General features: G+C 40.0%; 2 long non-coding RNA genes across 2 annotated transcripts in view; one reads left to right on the forward strand and one right to left on the reverse strand.

Moving 5' to 3' along the window:
* Nucleotides 1-3,717, forward strand: part of LOC120308952 — a 46,007-nt gene extending 42,290 nt beyond the window's left edge. The window contains exon 3 of the long non-coding RNA XR_005556969.1: nucleotides 1,566-3,717. This is a non-coding gene — a long non-coding RNA (uncharacterized LOC120308952). The remainder of the gene's footprint in view (nucleotides 1-1,565) is intronic.
* LOC120308960 overlaps nucleotides 1-20,725 on the reverse strand; it is a 33,312-nt gene that overhangs the window by 11,894 nt on the left and 693 nt on the right. The window contains exon 2 of the long non-coding RNA XR_005556970.1: nucleotides 17,363-17,463. This is a non-coding gene — a long non-coding RNA (uncharacterized LOC120308960). The remainder of the gene's footprint in view (nucleotides 1-17,362; nucleotides 17,464-20,725) is intronic.

Consider the following 20,725-nt stretch of genomic DNA (forward strand, 5'->3'; position numbering starts at 1 on the left):
TATCTACTCTCCCTGGTTTGCCTCCACACTCTAGGCTACATCTGGAAAAGCTTCAAAATTATTATTTCACTATTTACTTATTGGTCAGCAAGACATGGATATTCATACAGACAGGTGTGGGGGAGACTAAATATTTAAGTACTTTCTACCTGAAGGGTCACATTCCACGGATAAAACAGCTGCCTTTGTGAGATTTGGAAACTGTAATTTCCATGCTGAGCAAGAACTCACAAATTAATCTGACTTTTCTATAAATACAAATAACACAAAAAGCTGCTTCAAGGTAGGTGCATATCAGGGAATTGCACAACCAGTGTCCAAATGAAGTCAGAGATACTGACACAAACTTGTAATTTTATATAAATAAATATATTTTACATTTATATTTACAGCAAACAAGATAGTCAGGCACATCACTACATCATGAGGTAAATCATCAGGTAAAATCACAGAACAGCATACACAGCACACAGAAGAAAAAGGCATGGGGGGGGAACCCCCCTTTACACCCAGCAACCAATCATAATGTAGAACGTCTCATGCAGGAGCCCACATTCTCCAACCAATCAACTATCATTGTCTGTTCTGGCCCATTATCCACTTTACTCTTCCAACTATCAAATTAAATATCTTCACAGCTCAAATCTTGGTAACTGTTTGGATAACTTACGCCATTTTCTTGGCAACAATTTAGACATGGTTTTTCACTGTTTTAGGAAGGTTTTTTTTTTTTAATTTATTGGTTTGGCCTAAAGACCAGAGATTCCCTGAGAGTTCCTTAAAGTACTAACCAAACCCAAATATTTCTGAGCCCAGACAGGACCAGTGAGTTGCTATTATCTGCTGACATACACAAAGAGTGGCCTTTAAAAGCAATTTTGGCATGGGGAAAAGGCTAGTGCTATGATATAACCAACATAATGCAACTGAAAGAGCAATGGAAAAGGAAAGCAAATGGTACCAGAAATGTAAATCAACATTAGCAAATTGGAGCTGCCATCTGATGGAAAAGGTACCACTGGATGTTTTATCAGCAGCACAAAACCTGGAGAAATAGTTTTGTACAACATTATGTTCCTACTTACCCTGGAATAGATGCAAATCCATTCCCACAAGGGAGTACAGCAGGTGTCTGTCTGCTTGTCAGGTTCTCAACATGTTGAGAAGATGGGGGAAAGAAATGTGTGTGCAGTCTTCTGTAGGCATGTTCTTTGGCAGTGATTTAATAGAAATACAAATACAATTCATATCTACATGTTATCACAAAGCCAAAAGCATTCAAAAAATTCTGTAAAGCTGGGTTAACAGTTAAAGCAACATCAATATGCAATTCACTGAGAAAAAAAAAAACATTTTATTTGCTACAATGAACCTGCTGTGAAATTCTGTACAGATCTCTAACTCACTTAACTAATGGCAAGAACATGCAAAAAAAAGGCACATAAATTAAAAGTCTATGACCATGAAATGGAGGTTGAAATTGATTATGTAGTATCAAGGTGGTGTTGATTCTTAGTGACCAGTAGATATTGTCCATTACAATCTTTCCCTAACCTGTTTTTCAGATCTTCCAGTGGTGTGCCCATTGTCACTGTAACTGAGTCCATCCACTGGGTCATCCTCTTCTTTTCCAAGCAGGTAGGTCTTTGTATAATATATCCAAAGTATAACAATTTGAGCTTGTTTGTTTATTCCTTGAGTGAGAATTCTGGGTTGATTGTTCAGTGATCCATTGTTTTCTTTTCTTGGCTTCTCCAACCCCCAAGTTTAAAAGTGTCAATATTCTTCCTCTTATGCTTGTCACAAGGAGTTCCATTGTTTCCGTTATTCTGATCTTTGTAGATATAGACATATCATGGCACTTGTATATCTTTTTCAAGGAGAGTGAAATTAGGATGATTAAACACAGTCACCACTCTAAAGCAGGGATACACAATGTTGGGATTTTAGATGCAATCTAGTAAACATAGTCAGTTGATGCAACCAAAAATTGCATGGTGCAGAGGAAATAGAGTGCTCCAAAATTATGAGGTAAATAGAGGTACAGATTGAGGAAAAGGATAACAAAAACTCAACCTGCTTACACTGGAATGGAAGTTTAACTAGGCTCAAAGATCAGATAGTTGGAGGAGGGATACAATGGAAGAAACAGTGTAGATTGGGAGGAGGTAGAAAATTATTTCAGAGATTGTAGAAAAGTCCAGGCTTAGATATGGAAAAGCAGAAGAGGGACAGAGAGGAAGGAAATGTATTTGAAATCATCACAGCTGAGGGTCTTCTTCCTCAAAGAAAGACTTCTAGAGGTAGTAGAGGTGAAAGAAAGGAAAGTACTAGATTCTTCCTGCTGCTCTTTGCCTATCTGGGATTCCATTCTCTATAGCAGGGGTGTCAAACTGCCGGCCCATAGGCCGGTTGCATCATGCGGAGGCTGCACCCACCCCAGCTCTGGCAATGGAAAAAAAAGCCACAATACATTGCGATACGTCACGTACCCTATATCCAAGAAGGGAGAAGGCAACCAATGGAGTGCAAAGGAGTCAAGAAATTAATTGTTATTCTGGCCAATATGGATAGTTTTACCAGCAAGCAAATTCCTAGGGGATAGGTTGAAGGAGCCTTGGAACTAGGAGGGCTGGATGAAAAAGCAGACTGGAATCTTATGAACCAAACTGGAAGAGATCTACACTAGAAAGAAGGATTAAGAAGAAAGAGTAGGGAGAACAGCTATGTGAGCTTTTAGAGAGACAGCTGTTTACCATGAATACATTTTCAGGGAAGAGGACATAAATGCTGTTAAAGTAGAGTAGATGAACTGCATCTTTAAGGAGCTTGGTCAGTTTGTTATAGGAGAGAGAGAAAGGACTGGTCACTTAGAAAAAAACACTTCCAGGTGGAACCCTGGGAAAATCAGCCCCTTTAATTCAATAGTGTTGTTTAAGGTTCCCATTGTACCTGTAACATTAGTTCAAGAACTCATACAAGCTAAATTAGAACACATAAAATGAAAAAGAGGGAAATAACAGAAAAGTGGAATAAGAAAGAAGAAACTCCAAAAAGAGAAAAAGAGGGAAAGGTATGAAGGTATAAAGAAGTAGCTTTCAACATTGTTCACAGCAGTTATAGGTACAATTATATTTTAACCTCTTTCTCTAAGGTAACATCATGACTCTCTTCTTTCTCTAATCTATCCTATCTAATCATCAAAACAATAAATCACAAGTTCACTTTTTTCATCTTTGTGCAAAAAGTCCAGAAGGGGTTTCCAGTCACCAATTATAGATGTTAGCCTTTCTTTAATCAAAGAAGTCAATTTTTCCATCTCAGCAGGTTCTGCAATTTCACCATCATTCCTCCAGCAGCAGGCTTGATTAGAATAAATTCTACTGGAACTGTGGACCTCGCTGGGGAATTGACTTTTGAATTCAGACCAACTTCTGTGTGTCAAACTGGCGGCCCGTGGGCTGGATGCGTCACGTGCAGGCCATGCCCACCCCAGCTCTGCAAAGGGAAAAAATGTTGCGATACGTCACGATACATCTTGTGACGTGATCGAGTTTGACACCTGTGCAGGGATTACAGAGGTTCTTCAGCAATCCAGCATACATAAGAAACATAGCCAATAGTCAAAGATGCTGGTTTAGATCTAGAGTGATATGAAGAGACCTACAGGTGATTCTGACATAATATAGAAAACTGTTGTTGTTGTTAATTGCGAAGTCATGTCCGACCCATCGCGACCCCATGGACAACGTTCCTCCAGGTCTTCCTGTCCTCTACCATCTTCTGGAGTTCATTTAAGTTCACGCCTACTGCTTTAGCCACCTCATTCTCTGTCGCCCTCTTCTTCTATTGCCCTCAATCTTTCCCAGCAATCTTTCCCAGAAAACTGTGTGAGGTTACTAATCCTTCCTTAATCAGAAGCTGTATATTATTTCTAATGGAAAAATGATGAAGCAACACTTCAATATCTCAAAATAGAAAAGCATCACATTTTGAAAACATATATTTCATATTCATCAGTGAGCAGATACCATAAACAATATTCAAATGATATAAAGTTCCCTAAACAGAGGCCTCCAGATGTTCCTTTACTACAGTTTCTAGCAGCCCTAGACAAGGTAGCCAATGGTGAAAGTTGCTAAGCAGCTGCATGACTACAAATTTTCAGCACAAGGCTTGGATGAAGATCCACCGTGTACCAGCCTGCTTACTTAGAAGGGCAGCTGTTTATTCAGCTCATATTTGACTCTTTTAGGTAGCCATTGTTGTAATCTTTTCAGAGTGATTTTGTGGTTAGACTAAACCTTTAGTTAGGAAGAAAAGTAAATGGGTAGAAAAACAGTTCTGAGAAGTCCAGATGGCATGATACGTAGTCCAAAGCTGTATTTCCAAGATGTACTCAAACATGGTTAACTTAGTTAATCCAGTTTGCTGGGTTTGCATAACATGATAAACTACCCACTAACCAGTTGGGTTGTGGATTAAAAAGTGTCTGCCAAGTTTGTTGTACAATATGACATGAAAATACAGCTCAAATCTTTAAGATTGTTTCTCCATCAGGCTCCAGGGGAAAATATTTGCCTACTGCTAGATTTTTATGCATGGAATAGATACAGCTCATACGAGAACCTTTGCATATTGACACATCCTAACCATGAAATGAGCTTTTATTGCACTAAATGGAAGCCTGACATTTACTTCACTCCACTATACTGAAAAAAAGGGGGAAAATAGACTAGGAGAAGGAGTATTTAAAAAATATTTTACACTCATGTTACAGTAGCACTTTATGTAATTAACAGTCAAGTTTAATTAAACATTGATTAGACAGTAATTAGTCTAATGATTAGTCACCTGGAAGAGATGAAGCATAAATATACACTGAGGCTGCCAAATGATGGGAGGAAATGGGGAAAATGATAAAGGAGCAGATTAGTTGCAGGTCTCAGGTTCTGTTCCCTGAGGGCTAAATACTTTGTGTTATTCAGATGTATTATAAATGGTACTTCCAGCCTGATTTCTTCTAATCAGCAAAAAAAAAAAAAAAAAAAATCTGCTTGTGTTTCCTGTGTGAGAAATTAAACTAAAATTGAATTTATCTCCCTGTTCTATCAGATTTTGCCTTGTAAATGCAATTAAACAGTTTTTGCCTCACTTAGTGAAAAATTGGCTCATTCTGTTTAATGAAGTTTGCTATGGATTTAAGGTACTCCTCCCCAAATATAATACAGAAAGGTTGGCTCTATTAGATTAATCTGGCCCAGACGACTAAAGGGTCTTCAGTGGGTTGCAGAGGCAGCTTAGAGTTTACTTAATTGACGACAGAAAGGCGTTTGGTTGTGTTGATTAGCTCAAGCTGTGAAAAGTGCTCAGAAAAATGGGAATTCCAGAACATCCCATTGTCTCCATGAGAACCATATAGGCAGTTCAGGAAGTCACAATATGGACAGAACATGGTGGAAAAGATTGGCTCCAGGGTTGGCAGTGGAGTGAGACATGGTTATATGCCCTCCCCTTATTTATTCAACTTACATGCTGAATATATATTAAAGCTGGATTGGAAGATGATCATGGTTTTAAAACTGGGCAAGGAAAAGTCAATAACCTCCTCAATGCTAACGACACAATCCTGACACTAAATATGCAAAGGAACTGCAAGTGCTAGTGATGAAAGTCAAGGAGTGTACTGAAAACATTAAATGTAAAGAAGACCAAACTAATGACAACAGGGAGAACAACCAGCCTTGGAATTGACAATTATCTAAATGATAGATGGCCTTTTAGAATCAACTGTCAACAGTAAAGGAATAAGCAGCCAAGAAATATGCCACAGGCTAGCCCTTGGCAGAGTGGCCACGTAGGCCTGGGAAAAGATTCAAATGCCATGATGTATCCCTACCTCAAAGATCAGACTTGTACAAGACATGGTATTCCCTGTGACACTTTATGGAAGTGAAATTTGGACTTTGGAGTAGCAGGATAGGAAGATATGACCATTTTGAACTTGTTGTTGGAGAAGACTGATGAGACTACCATGGACAGCTAAAAAAAGAAATCAATGGTTCATCAAATCAACTCAAAGTTGTCACTCAGGACACAAATGATCAGTCTAAAATTATCCTACTTTGGCCACATTATGAAACTTCTGCTTCTCTGGAGAAGTCTCTGATGCTGAGAAAGGTGAAAAGAAAGAGGATAAGCAACAACATGGTGGATGGACTTAGTTTTAGTGATGATAAGTGCACTGTTAAAAGTTCTGAAAGACCAGGTTTAGGGTCAGATCATCATGGAGAAAATCAATCCATGTGAGTATTAAGAGTCAACAATGACTTGATCTTACTTTCTACCTGGAATGAGTATGTGATTAGCTTCAGTTCACATGTGGCCCTTCCCTGTGAACTCATTGGGGATTTTAGAGCTCCAGAAGATAAAACAACAAGAGATACCAAGAGAAAAGACTGAACGTGTATGAGCATGTGAAAGAACCTACATGAGGGATTGCACAATGGCAGAGAGTAGCAAAACATCTATTTTTCCCACCCTTACTGCATACTCAGCTAGTAACCCTTTTTAACAGCGATCTATTCCCTGATAAGGATGAGGTAAACTGCAAGTACATATAAAGAATATGTAAAGAATATTCAAGGCATCTGACAGAAGAAACTACCCATATGCACTTACAGCTGGATTCTGCTGTTCTCCATCAGTTCCAGATAAAAACTTTTCAGTCTACCTGCAGCTAACTCTCAGTTCTCATCATTTGCTTGAAGGCAGATCAGAAATTGCCTTTTGATTTAGATCTGGTAATCAGTGACCATTATATGTGGTCTATTTACAATGTACATTGGATTGGCAGCAATGGCAGGCTGTAAAGCAGGATTCACTAAGTAATTTGACATTTACACTTTCAGTTCAGGTTTTGTGGTCTATCAGATCACAGAGCAAGCAAACAAGAAGGGCTTGCTCAGTAATTGTCTCTTGTATGCTTGAATAGCCTGTTGGGCTTCATATGAATTCAGCAACAGTAGCATCTTCTCCGAATGCACTTTAGCTGAGCCTCCATTTTCAACCTGATAAAACCTGTTCTATTTCTTCAGTGGCAAAAATGGAATTTCTGCCTGCAAGGATGACAAAATCACCATGAGTCACTAGGTGAGATGGTCACCAGGTGAAATGAGTCACTATCTGAGAATCACTGAGAGGGGCAGCTATACAAATGTGATTAAATAAATAAATAAAATGGAGACATTCTTCCTCTCAATTGTCCTCATTTTTAAAAGGGCAACAAGGATGGATTATCCTAAAGGGTTATAAGGACAACACAAAATTATAAGAACAAATATTGTGCTTTCTATTTTATCAGGAAAAAACGTTTTAAAGTTTACAATCCCTGTTTTTTTTTTTTTTAATGAAACCATGATTTCATATTCAGTATGTCCATTGGAGAAAGTTCAGTTGAGAAGAATCACTCCAAAGTCCACTTTTTTTTTGCATGCTGCCAAAATCCACATCCTGTCCTATTTGGAAAATGGGCTCTGGAACCTACTAAGATGATTGTTTAAATATGTTTCTTCAAAATATTTTCTTTCATGAGATTTATTTTATTTTGTTTTATACTGCCTATACCAGTGATGGTGAACCTTTTAGAGACCGAGTGCCCAACTACAACCCAAAACCTACTTATGTATCATCAGATGCCGGGTGGGTGTGGCCCATTGGGTGGGTGTGGCCCATTGGGTAGGCATGGCTTTGGTGATAAAAAGTTCAATCAATCAATTCCAACTTTGCAAGATCTTTTTTTTTCCCGCAACAAGTTGAAATTGATTGATTGATTGAACCTTTTTTTTTTTTAGAAGGTGGTGGAGGACTAAAGCAAAAAGGTTTTATAAAACCCAGCTGAAGGCCTAGAACTGGGGCGACAGTGTGCATGCCCAAAGAGAGGGCTCTGTGTGCCACCTGTAGCACGCATGCCATAGGTTTGCCACCATGGGCCTATACTATGTAACTATACTATAGTTACAAAGTCAAAACATCTACTATTTTATTGATTCTGCATTTGAGAGCATATTTAGAAACATCTTCAGTCTATTTTATCCCCGAACAGGACACTTCATACTCTGTGAATTTAGAAGTAGCCATGTGGATTGGTGGGGGGGAAAACCTGGGCTGGCCCAATTTTTAAATCTAGGAACAGAAATATTTCCATATACATAATTATAAAATATTTCTATACAGGTAGTGCTTGATTTACAACCACAATTGAGCCCAACTTTTCTGTTGCTAAGTGAGACATTTGTTAGGTGAGTTTTGCCCCATTTTATGACCTTTCTTGCCACAGTTGTTAAGTGAATCACTGTAGTTGTTAAGCTAGCAACACAGTTGTTACAGTAAGTGAATCTGGTTTCCCCATTGATTTTGCTAGTCAGAAGGTTGTACACATGACACAGGATCACTACAACTATCATAAATATGAACTAGTTGTCCAGTATCTGAATTTTGATTACCATTGGAATGCTGCAAAGGTTGTAAGTGTGAAAAATGGTCCTAAATCACCTTTTTCAGCGCTCTTGTAACTTCAAACGGTCACTAAATAAATGGTTGTAAGTTGGAGAATACCTGTAGATTATGAAGATTTATGAAACTTTATGAAAGGATCACAAAGCTCATCAGCAGACTCCATGAGATTGCATCTAATTTCACAAGATAAGCAGATCCAAAATCTCTTTAGGTTGCTTATATTCCAGACTATACTGTATTTCTGGTAAACTAAGTTATATAGAGCTATGTCTAATGGTGCTTTTAAATGATTCAAGTTGTTGCTGGTGGAAGCCATGAAATGGCATTGGTTATGCGTTTTCCTCCAATATTAGTATGGGCAATCCTAAATAGTTTGGACTCAGATTATTTAAAAGGTCACCTGCACTCATGTGATTTTCTCAGGCCTTAATATTAACCACTGAGAGACAGCTTGCTAGATGGTCATTAAGTTCAAAGAGACAGAGTCTTTTCTGAATTTGCCCAAGGAATATACTTTTGATTTCATCTTCTTCCCCGATTGCTTTTAATGGACTTTAAATATTTATTTTATCCTCATAAGTCGTTAGTTAAAATGATTGGCTGGATTTTTAAAGTACTGGATTTTGTTTTTAAAGTGTTTTTAAAACACTGTTTTCAGGATTAGGAATTGCATAGTTTCTGATGTTCTTTCTTTAAAAATGTTACGGTACTTTAGATTTTAGAGGTTTTTTTATCATTTTGATGAAAATGTGCCTTGAGAAATTATTGATCTTTATATGTTATTATATTAGAGCAAAATTGATTTTTTAAAAAAATACAAATACAGTGACCATCACATTATATAAATATGTACATACCACTACTACTACCAAACCTTTTATGATATGCAAGCAGTTCTGCCCATTCACAAATTTCAATGTGTGAATAGTTCCGTGGAGTGAAATTGTTAAAAGAGTTAAATTAGATTAGTCTTATCACATATATGATAAATCATTTGATGAATTCTGCATAAGCATCTTCCCAGGGAGAATATTTGGGTCACTAAAGTGTTCTTCAGTTTAACAACAGTAATGAAATACTAAACAGGAACAAACAACTTCAAGTTAAGCTTCTGCAAATTCAAAAAAGGGAGAGAGACCAATATTTATGAGGTCGAGCTGCTCAGGGAACAATTCTCTGATTATATGCACTATGATTCTTGAAAACTGACACTGTTCTCAGATGATAAAACATTATTAGCCTTTAATTGTTTTACAGGATGCTGTTATCTACCCACACTGGCAAATACTAGGAGGGTTTATTCAATACAGTGACAAAAACCTCCATATCCTTTCTGATCGTTTCAGTTTCCACAGCATGGTGCTCCCAGGATACTGTATATTGGATTATAATTTCCAGGTTTCCCAGCCCATGAAGCTTTAACCGTATTAACTGGCTATTTCGAAGTTCTAGTCCAGGACCTCTGAAGGACATCAAGTTAGGAAAGGCCATGACTGTAAACTCCTGTTGTAAGACATTCCAATAATCCTTATTTTTTAGGTACAGATTTTATAAAAGCAGCAAGTTATTTAAAATATCATCATAAAGGTACAACAGAACTATGGGACTGACAGAGTTGCTGTCAACTTTATTTATTTGCTTATTTACCAATATTCCCCATGTCAGGTTACCAGATTGTTGTTGGCCCAGGATTCCAGCTGGTGCTTTTAAATGCCAGATTGGTTTGCAATATACTGTATCTTCTCTGATTCATAACCTGATTGTGACATGGAATGAGGGTTGAACATAACTATATGAAAGGTTCTGCAGCACAGGTGATTTAACTTACTTCCTCTGTTACATTACTCATACAGATGACCTGCACTTTTAGAAAGGAGCCTGGAAATGCTTTCTTCAAGTTGTCTGGTTCAAGTGCCTTCATCCTGTTTCAGCACCACTAGACCAGGCATTCAAGTGGTTCTAGACCAGGGTGTCCAACTTTAAGATCATGGACTTCAACTCCCAGCAGTCGTGAGAGTTGAAGTCCACAAGTCTTAAAGTTTGCCAAAGTTGGACATCCCTGGTCTAGACTTTTTCTCCCAGGGCCACTTTAAAATGCCAGGAAAGTTCCCATTAGCACATACTGGAAGCCAGTTACCCTTCAAGGCTACCAGACTCCCCTTCATAGGAAACTGTAGAAAGTTTATTAAACTATTTTCAGTTCTACAGTGCTGCTCATTTTTCCACCTATATTTCTTATACCTGTCTGTGTCCTTAATCTTTACTAAATCTATGATGTGACAGAGCTAACCTGGCTTTGCATTTCTCCCACACCTGCTAACTATTCGCTTTTTAAAACCATATTTTGGATTTTTTAAAAAAAAACAAGTTGCAATATTTGAACAAACAAATAAAAATGGATGGTTCCTTTCTTTACAGATGGGCCATTGATGCAATTCCCGTTTACCATTTTTGTTTTATGGTTGCTCTACATCTGGCAATAAACCAGGCCTCAAAGCAGCAATCTCTGCTATCCACTTTCTAATTACCTCCATATCTCCATTGACCTGGAAGAGCAATATCAAGTCTGCCCTTCTCCCATTGGTGTTGATACAAAAGAGGCAGAAAGTGAACGAAGAACATCCTGGATTTCCAAAATCTGATGATTGAGGTCCAGATGGGTTAGCATTTAAGCTGCATCAACTGATTACAAAACCAAAAGCTGGGAAGGTGAAAACAAGCAAGCAACCTTACAAACATTCCTGTTAACAAATGTGGGAGGAAACAGATACTTAATATACCACCACAGATGATGCCCTGTCTTCCCTTTAACTATCACTTTGCACCTGGCAAGACAACATGTGAATGAACTATTACTTAGCATATCTGTTGCTATATTTTATTTAATTATTACATTTTTATCCCTCCCAACAATTGTATGTCGCTTGCCCTCAGGCAAATCAAGTGATTCAAGCCAAACATCACCCTGTCAGCCTGTGGACTGGTGCTGTTTCAACTTCCTGATTTTACTATTAAAGCCCAATTTTGATGTCATGCTCATACATTCATATGACTGTAAACCTAGATATCTGAATGCCAAGCTCCTCCATGGGGGCCATCTACTTCCTTAATAATCATGTGAAATGAGTCAAAATCCCCGCAGAACTCAAGAATTGGTCCTCACTCTCAAGGCTTTCTCAAATTTCTTTGCATAGTGAAGATCCAGAATTCTGTCAGAGATTTCATAGACTATGAACTGAGTTAACCTTCACTTGCCTTAAAGTCAAAAGAGAAGTAGTTACTCTAGACCACAGGTGTCAAACTCGCTGCATCATGTGACGTCTCACGACCTATCGCAACTTTTTTCGCATTGCCGGAGCTGGGGTGGGCGCGGCCTTCGCATGACGCAACCGGGCTGTGGGCCGGCAGTTTGACACCCCTGCTCTAGACAGATCTTCTGTGCAGAGTGGTTATCCATAAAAAGCTGTGTTTGCTTGTTTAAGCTACAGCTATATTGTTAAAGCCTTCTGTCAAGCCCAAGTTCAGATACGACAATGCAAAGTCCAATCAAGTTCAATCCTCTATTTGCTTTTACCTAATGAACAGAATCTTGCCAAACTAAAAATATAATCTTCTAACTTAATAGATCTATCCTGAGAGATTCTAGGGTGTGGCTACTACCCTGGAAGTCTTCCCTGCTTCCCCATCCAACTCAAGACTGTGCAGTTTCTGAATCTAGGCCTATCTCTGGGAAAACATTGTGTTGCCAAAATTCCCCCCACTGCTCCTGCAGGTGCACATTCCATCGCGCTTCTGTTGATAAGATATTAATGTTTACTCACTGTACTATTCTTGTGGAAAATGAAAGGACTCTTACGAATTCCAGAGGGTTTTAGCAGAGAGATTTATTGCGCAGGTTCAAAAGCAATAGCAACAAGCAATTCTGAACCCCGAGGGCGGGTTCAGACTTCAGTTTTATACTTTCCTTTTCTGAGGAACAAGGGAATACACATTGAAATACACATTGTAATACATTAGGTTCGTTTCTCACGGGTATACAATGGAGAGTTTGCTACATACATTGTATCAAAGTGCAATGCGCATAAGGTTAGTCACATACTACTAACACAGCATTATTCCAGTAATTATGCAGACACATCATTATTCTAGTGATTGTTCATTATTCCACATTACTATCAGGACATCTTGCTTGGTTTCAGAAAATTGCAGTGGGATTACCAATTCCTTCTTTACAGATCTCAGCAGATTGGAATTAATAGAAATCTGTGGGGCCAGCTTAGCAACAAAAATAACCAACCTGTTGTGCTTGATTTTTGGATATGGGATCTGCCACTTCATTCTACTCTCCTGCCTGAAATTTCTTCACTATGCAGTCCTCTCCATTTAAAGTTTCCTGTGGGGAGCAGACCAGTCCTTTCACTTAAAGGCTAATATTGAAGGTTTGTCAATTTCTTATTAATAAAGCAATCTTATGCACACTTATTTAGAAGTAAGGCCTATTGTGATTTAGGAAGCTAAGTTCCTAATAAGAATGCAGCCCAACAAAGGAAAACTACATCAATCAGATTTTTGAAAATAATTTTGCATTTAAGCATCATAACAAACAATGTAAAAATCCAGGACTCCATAAATGCAGTGATTTGGCAGCTGTGAGTGCCTGGGTCTCTTTCTCCTAAGATCAGAAGCAGCACTTTTAAAAATGCACTTCTTTGGGAGAATGGTGACTTTTACATTTTTAAAGGGCGGAAATGGTTGGCAATCTTTTCCTATGTTTGGCGAGGAGAAATAAACACACATCTGTAATATTGCATCCCTGTTGCACATTGCAGGCAGCTGAGGTGAACTCCAGCATATATCATGTTCATGTTGTCTAAGGCACCTGAGACGATTTATAACCATCTTGTAATGAACTTTGTCATCACTTTCCTCATCTAGAGGTCTGGGGCTGAGGCAAATTGACTTATGAGCAATCCCAGGTTAACTCTTGGCATACAAGCCCCGGAGCCAGCTTCTTCTCTAGACCAAGTGAGGCAGCTTCCTGAGATGGAAGATGCTGAGAAGCGTAAGGTTCAGCGACAGTGGCTGCCAGCTATTCTGCATAAATCCCCAGTTGTTCAGTTTTGAAGGTAGACAGTTCAGTGTCTCCATCACTAGCTTGCAGCCATAAGGTAGGATGGAAGAGATCCTGTGTCTTAGTTATGGTTGAAGTAAGATTCACTGTGCATGGAATGGAGGAAGGCACCGTCTTCTTTTTTCGCCTCAAGCAAAATGTCTTGGGATAGGGCTGTCAGACATCATTCATGTTCCTCCCAGTGACTGAAGGAAATCTGAGATAATAACCAAAACCAGAGGGGATGCAAATCTGTATTTCTTTTCTGTCTCAGTGTTTCCTTTTCTTTCCTTCTCTCTTTCTTGGGAAGTGACTCCCCTTAGAATCAAACTCTTTAAACAGTTCCTTTCCCTACAGCTGTTCTGCTTGTCCGTGCAGAAGCTCAGTGTAAAATCAAGAGTCTGGCTCACTTAGGTTTGGAAACCTCTTTTTTTAATGGTGACATAGTGCAGAATTTGTTTCCTGCAGGGCTCAACAACTTTAGGCGTTAAAAAGCTGAGTTCAAACTCATTCCCCACATCCTGCTAACCATGCACAAAGACATCCCACTAACCTTTATCAGAAGACATAATCTCAGGAAATTGTCCAGCCTATTGAGCATGCAATTGAAATGTGTCTAGCTATTCTAGTTGTAATGCTTTCCCCTTTCTCCTGGTATGGCTTCCCATACAAAAAAATCTGAAGTATCTTAATGTCAATGTTGGTGATGAGGTGCCTTAGCTCCTATTGGCTGTTTCAGGCTGCAGCAGACATGACTCCTTCCCTTTGGTCATAAGGCATAGTCCTCCTTAGCCACCAGTGCTGGGTCTATAAGGTAGATAAGACATGTGGCTTCTGCAAGAGCCTTTGCCCATGTAATGGCTGACAGATGCATTCTGAAGCACTTGTTGGGTGTTATATGACTCACTGCTCACTGCCAGGAGTTTGATTCTGACCAGTTCAAGGCTAATTCAGCCTTCCATCCTTCCAAAGTCAGTAAAATGAGGACCCAGATTGTTGGAGGCAATATGCTGATTCTGTAAACTGCTTAGAGAGTGATATAAAGCACTATGAAGTGGTATATAAGTCTATGTGCTATTGCTAAGACAGAATGGAACTCAGACACCACAACAATGCAATTTATGTCAACATAATTTTCTGCCAGCTCAATACCAGAGGAATACTTGTAATTGTGACTGTGAGGAAGAGCCCTATGTGAGCATTTTAAACATCAGGAAAATAGTAAATCACTAAAGAAAATGCACATAGGGTTTTCAGGGTTTGATAACATATAAGCAGGCTAAACCCTAAAGGATATCATTTTTCAGCAGTTTGCTGTAAGATGCTTGTTTCTGTAGTTTCACTGATTACTTTGTGAAGTTCAACATGAGACTACTCAGCAAAAGTGTGGTTTATGATACCTAGGAAGGGCACCATTTTCAGGAAATGTTGAATTGTAAATCTTCTGGTTGCTGAAGAAGTGAAATGGAATTGGTACAATTTGGAAATCAGCAATATGTATTAATGCAGCCTCAGCCAAGTAGACATCTTGCAGTTATGTGGACTTTTTCCAAGTCTGTCATCTTGAATGAGATACCAGAGCAGGAAAACATCTTACATCATCACATGGACATGAAAATAGGGGAAAGTCTTTCTGGAAAAGCCAATGAACTTTTAGAGGGAAAACAAAAGTAGAAATGATCCCTCAGCTATTTTTTTAAAAATAAGTAAATGCAGTCCCAGCTACTTCTGTTCACTCTTGCCAGTTTTTATTCAGATTTTTAAAATGATCTTAAGAAAAATAATGCCCCATAAATCTGTCCTACCAAAGCAAGACAGTGGAATGGAGCAGCTTTGGGGTGATCCATATATTCCAAGCAGTAAGCTTGGTCTGGACCCATGGCATGCCTATACTGTTCTGGAACTGTTAGTTGCTGCCCCATATCTGCCACTCTCTACATCTCTGTGGGAGCCTCTTAATGATGGTTGAACCTATGACACATATGTTGAAGGTAACATGCCATAATGTTTTGGGTGACATGCCAAAGTTCACCAACATCCAACAACTATTCTTGAAAGCAGGCCCTATTCCCACACAATTTGTGGAGGCTATTCAAGAATGGGATGTTGCTCTCATATGGTCTTGGAAAGTCATGTGACATAGCCATCCTCTTGGATGGCCTCTGGAGCCTTCAAAAGTCGTGTGAGAACAGGGCATGCTTTCATGTGATTTTTCTGAGCTGTGTGAGAATGAGGTGTGCTCTCATGTGGCCTCTGGAGCCTCCAAAAATAGTCCGAGAATGGGGCATGTTTTTTCGCAGTTTTCAGAGGCTGCAGAGGCAGTGGAAACGGCATTTCCCAAAGCCATTTCAAGAACAAACGCCTTGTGTGACCTGGAGGTGCCTCAGGTAGGCTGCAGGGCCTTGTCAACAAAAAGAGAACATCAACCGAAGGTAAGCAGCACGCCAGATTCTAGGGATCACACACGATTGGATTGTATTTTTTTACAATAAATATATAAGTAAGGAATTATTTCTCATTTGGGGTGTGTGTGTGTGAGAGAGAGACAGAGACAAAGAGGGAGAGACATGCTGGCAGAGTCAAGTTAGGCATTTTCCAAATTTTTGACACACTGAGCCTGAAAGATTTGCCTTCACTGCTGTAGGGCCTGTATTTCAACCATGAAGTGAGTCATAGTTGCTTGACTGCAGGTTTCTGTAGGTACAAGCGATCAAAGCCCTAGCATCAGCAATTCCCTGTGAATGAAAAATTCATCTGACTGCTTCTTATATTTTCTCAAGCAGAAGATACCGACAATCAATTGGTTAATCCGCTTTTGAGATGCTAGCATACTCTTGGTTTTTGTTGTGGCAATATATCTTGATTTCTCTCTCGCTCCCCAAAAGGAGGCTCTGTTATCATTCTTTTACTATTGCCATTTCAGACAAAAACCCCTGCCCGCCTCCGCCCCCAAAATCATTGTCCTCCTATCTCCAGCACTGGGGCTGTTGTAGCAGAGTTAAAAGGGAATCCTTGGTAGGAAAGGCTGAGTGCAGAACTTGATCACTCTGGAGAAGCATGCGGTCCAGCAAGCCTAGGGATGCTCTGGCCGCACGCTTGTGCTGCTCCAATCGAGGTATAGAAAAAAAAAATATGGCTTGCTTTGCACTTGAGTATTCATAACTGATTACTGCAGCATCAAGTGGTCTCTTGCAGATTAAATGGCACAGACGAAAAAGACTGTGTTCAAAAAAGGAGGTCATTGTTAATGCAGGGACATGATCTGAGGGCATGTAACACAGCAAGTTTGCTTCAGCTAAGCCAGTGGTTCTCAACCTGTGGGTCGGGACCCCATTTGGGGTTGAACGACCACTTCACGGGGGTCGCCAAACAAGGCAGTCTGCCATTTTTTCCCCTTTTTCCTTAGCTGTGCTACTCCCTTTTATTCTATTGGCTTTTGAAAGCCAATAGAATAGTCTCTCTTGAATAAAGTCTAATTCTATTGGCTTTCAAAAGCCAATAGGAATTGTCTAGGCTGTCTCTGCCCTGCTGAGCCTGCCAAAAGTCCCATTCTGCAAACGGTGCTGCACCAGTTGAGTAGTCCTTGACTTACAACCGGTTGAGTAGTCCTCGACTTACGACTGGTTGGTGGTCGCGGCATTAAAAAGGTTGAGAACCACTGAGCTAAGTGCAGTATGCTTTGGAGGAATTACAGACTCTGGATTTAATGGTAATTACCGAGAGTAGGATTTATACCTGAAAATGAGTGTTTGGCAGCATGCTGGTTCATTCTGCTGAGCGGTTTCCTTGAACTTCTACCTGAAACTTCTGGACTCCTTATTAATGGGACACCTTTCCTGAAAGTCAAGAATGGATTAAGTGGATTAAGGACCCCTGGTGGCACAGTGGTTAAAGTGCAATATTTCAGGCAAATTCTCCCCACAGTGAAGAGTTTGATCTTGACGGGGCTCAAGGTTGACTCAATCTGCCATCCTTCTGAAGTCAGTAAAATGAGGACCCAGATTGTTGGGTGTAATATGCAAATAATGCTTACATGATAAACCACCCAGAGAGTTCTATAAAGTACTATGGGATGGCATATAAGTCTAAATGCTATTGCCATGCTAAATTCTACTATGACTTACCTAATGCTTTTGAACTCTTTCTTCCAACATTAGCATTAACTAGCTTGTGTGTAGTGAGAGGTGATGGAAGTCGCAGCCCAGTTCCATAGGCCAGTGTTTCCCAAACTTGGCAATTTTAAGGCATGTGGACTTCAACTCCCAGAATTCCACAGCCAGCGTTGCTGGCTGTGGAATTCTGGGAGTTGAAGTCCTCATGCCTTAAAATTGTCAAGTTTGGGAAACACTGCCATAGGCGATGCTACCGTTTATTCATTCCTGCTGTGAGCAAAATACCTGAAAGTGGGGGCATCAGTAAAATAAGGAAAGAGGTAGTTGGAAGGGATGGCCGCATCTAGGCAGCCTCATGGAAGAACTACCTGACTGAAGAGCAGGAAGAGATACTGCTAACACAATTGTCAGAAGGAATGCTGTGCTGCAGATATATTTAACAACTTCAGGGAGAGCTGAGAGCGTTCTGGGGCCAAGTTAGCATGGGGCTTTCTCTCCCTTCCTTAAGATGTCTTCTACAATTACTTATCGCGAAGCATGAGACTTTTACAGAGCCTGAAGCATGAGAGTCTTAAAAGGAAAGCTTTCTGGGGGTGAAGTTCAAGAGCCCTTTGTTTGGCAGACTGTCTGAATCCTCTCTTTCCTGAAAGATCACAAGTGCAATTTGGGGGCCGTAGCTAGCTGCTCGTGCACCCCCTGGGTCACAGACATCCATCTAGTTCTAGATGCACAGTGGAAAACTCATAATATGCACACATGCGCGCTCTCACAGACACAAAGGCCCATTATCCATCTGAGCTGAATTATATTTGCTAGCAGCAGGGGGAAGAGCAGGAGCTTTTGCTGTGTCTCTTTAATGCTTCTAAACAATACAGGCAACTGCTGGCACTCCTGTGTTCCTTTCCCTTCAATGCAAAGAGAGAAAGATGCTCACGGTGCTAATTTATTTGAGACGCCACTAGCGCAGGTTTAAATGGAGAGCTAACTTTGAAAAAGAGAAGGGACCGAGTTCCAACAATAGGCTCTTCTACTTTTCCAAAGGGTTTTCCTTTATCCCAGGTGCCAGGATGGAAGTGCCTGGAGCAGTCTACTCAAATCTACAGTATTGTATCTGGACCCCTGAGCCAATGAGCAGAGCACTGTCTACTCTAAACTGCCTGGGAGAGGCTCTTCACAACCAGAGCTTCAGATGGGAGCCTTTCCCAGCCCTCCTCAGACAGCCATGGGATTAAGCCATGATTCTTTTGAAAGTAATGTGTCCTAGGTTACTGAGGTATGACTCTGTCCCTTGACGCTTTTGTATTGGCGAGTATCAGCAGATGTCCACAGCTGTCTCCTACCAAACCCCAGAATTTCTGACCCTGCTCATCTTCCTTCTTATAGTGGCTGTCCATGTTTTTGCGCAAATGAGTGAGTTTGTCAGAGTGACAAGATGCAACGGGTGGAAACTAATCAAGGAGAGAAGCAACCTAGAACTAAGGAGAAACTTCCTGACAGTGAGAACAATTAATCAGTGGAACAGCCTGCCTCCAGAAGCAGTAAATGCTCCAACACTGGAAGTTTTTAAGAAGAGACTAGGCAGCCATTTGTCCAAAATGGTGTAGGGTTTCCTGCCTGAGCAGGAGGTTGGACTAGATGACCTCCAAGGTCGCTTCCAACTTTACTACTATTACTATTACATATCCTGTTTTGGGTGGAGATCTCAGCTTTCATTCTCTGCAAGAGGCCAGCTGTCTCCTACCAAACCCCAGAATTTCTGACCCTGCTCATCTTCCTTCTTATAGTCGCTGTCCATGTTTTTGCGCAAATGAGTGAGTTTGTCAGAGTGTGTAAATTAGATTCACATATCCTATTTTGGGTGGAGATCTCAGCTTTCATTCTGTGCAAGAGGGCGTGAAGAGGTAGGTAATTTCAACAGGAATAAAAAAAAAAATCAAACTTCCTAAATGGCCCGACACAAATCCAGTGCTTCCTGATACACAATTCCACTCTATTGCTGTGGCAATTCACTGACTCTTAGGAAAGAGCAAAAGCATTCCAACAAAATATTCCTGATTCCCAATCATTGACCAGAAGGATCTTATGATTGATGGTATCAAATACTGCCATGATGCTGAAAAGACTAGAATATTTCCCCATCAACATCCTAATGCAGGTATTTTATTAGGTGACTGAAGGGATTTCCATCTCATGCCTAGATCTGAAATCTAACTGAAATATGTCTGTATCATACTTCTTCTTACAGTGGTCTGTTGAAATAGGTGGATCTAGCACATCTTTGTGGGTCTCAGCAGTATCATCATGAGTGGAAGTATAAGAAGCAGGACCTAGTCTGTCCAAGGCCTGGAAAGGCTTGATACCAAAACCTCCTCCTTTCAAATGTTTTGGGCTTTGGGGGGTATTTGGTAGGCCTACCATATTGTCTTCATGCAAAGTACTGTTTTTCATGCAATGGCAAAAAGTCATGCAGACCAAAAAGGGTGCAGCATCCTAACTTATTTTGTAACCACCAAAGGTAGTCAATATCGCTGTTTGTATAACATGGCTAACTCAGAAAAAAAGCCAGTGAAATCTTCAGACAAGTGGTTCTGACAATACAACACACTAATTAGATCACAGTCACTTTGGGGGCAAATATACTCTCCATCACTTTCTTTAGAAATTGCCTTGCATTCCATGAGTACCAAGACAATATGGGCAAGGTTTCACTGTATCACTAGTCCCATTCCTAGAAAGGTTGGCTTTATTACTTGTGCTGACACACACACACACACACACACACACACACACACACACACACACACACACGTAACTGTGATTTAATGAGTTTATTTATATTCCCCAGCAGTTCCCTTCACCAAAAATTCAGAATTGTCCCAATTAAGTCTAGCCACAAGCAGACCAAGATTAGTCTACAAAGCAATTGAAACTTGCTCAAACAAAATAACTCCACCAGGCAAAACTTAAATCCACACACAAGAGTGCT

The sequence above is a fragment of the Crotalus tigris genome, unplaced genomic scaffold (assembly GCF_016545835.1).
Source record: "Crotalus tigris isolate CLP2741 ecotype Arizona unplaced genomic scaffold, ASM1654583v1 scf7180000017551.9496454, whole genome shotgun sequence".
NCBI classification, from domain to species: Eukaryota; Metazoa; Chordata; class Lepidosauria; order Squamata; family Viperidae; genus Crotalus; species Crotalus tigris.